The sequence below is a fragment of the Cynoglossus semilaevis genome, unplaced genomic scaffold, assembly GCF_000523025.1.
Source record: "Cynoglossus semilaevis isolate Cse_v1.0 unplaced genomic scaffold, Cse_v1.0 scaffold282, whole genome shotgun sequence".
NCBI lineage: Eukaryota > Metazoa > Chordata > Actinopteri > Pleuronectiformes > Cynoglossidae > Cynoglossus > Cynoglossus semilaevis.
Window position 1 is genome coordinate 96,821 of NW_007585127.1, and position 1,093 is coordinate 97,913.

Here is a 1,093-nt window from a genome sequence, read left to right on the forward strand (position 1 = left end):
CAACAGTTCCAACAACAGTTCCAACAACAGTTCCAGATGCTAACAGTTGTTCCTAGGTGTAATTATAGAACGACAGTGAATAGAATGTGTTGGTCTGATGAGAGAGAGAGAGAGAGAGAGAGAGAGACGGGGGGACGAGGACGGGGGGGAGGACGAGGACGACATGTGAGACACCACTGAGACGGCGTGAATATTTTTCGCTGGTGTCTGTTTGGGTGAAGACGACGTGTCGGAACTGTTGTTGTTGTTGTTTTGTTTTTTTTTCCGATCGGTTCCATCTGGGTGATGAGGCATATGTGTGTGACGCAGAACCCTGGGCTCTGATTGGACGTCGGCTTCGCACCATGACCAGACTGTGCTCATGTCTCGCCCGACGTGCGTCAGACACAGATGGCGATCGGTCACATCCCGTCAGTGAGCCCCGCCCACAGACACAGATGGCGATCGGTCACATCCTCAGCTCGGCGCTCGGCCAATAGGAGCGGACAGTAGCAGAGCGAAATGGACAACGCTAACTCCGCTGCTAGCATTAGCGTTCCACCAGAATCGCCCCGACAGGGACTCGAACCGCCGACCTCATCATCAGGACGACAACAACAACAACACTGGGCTACATCCGTTAGCCCGTTCGCACCAGAGGGAGGCGTCGGCTACGCTAACGCGCGCAGTAGCCGCCGCTAACGACGACGCTACGCTCAGTGAGAAAAACACTGGACACCAGGCCAAGACACAGACACAGACACACTGAGGCTCCCTCTGGTGGCAGTTGAGGGACGTTATGGCAGTTGTGTCTCCACTGACTGCACTACTGTGAGTTACCACCAGGGGGCTAACATGAGCTCAAGTCATTTTAGCCAGCACTAAATTACAAAAAAAAAAAACCCAGTAGTCCTCCTGTTCTTCTGCTGCTGCTGTTGTTCCCCTCTGTGTCCAGAGGAGGGCGCTGTTACTGCAGTTCCGAGTTCCAAACCCCAAGCCCCGTTTTTTGTGGTCCCCTAAATGTGACCTATTTTGTCTGGTGTCCCTGACACGTCTCATTGCTGAATGCTAATGCTATGGTGCAGTGGGTCCACCCCCCCCGCCTCCCTCTACC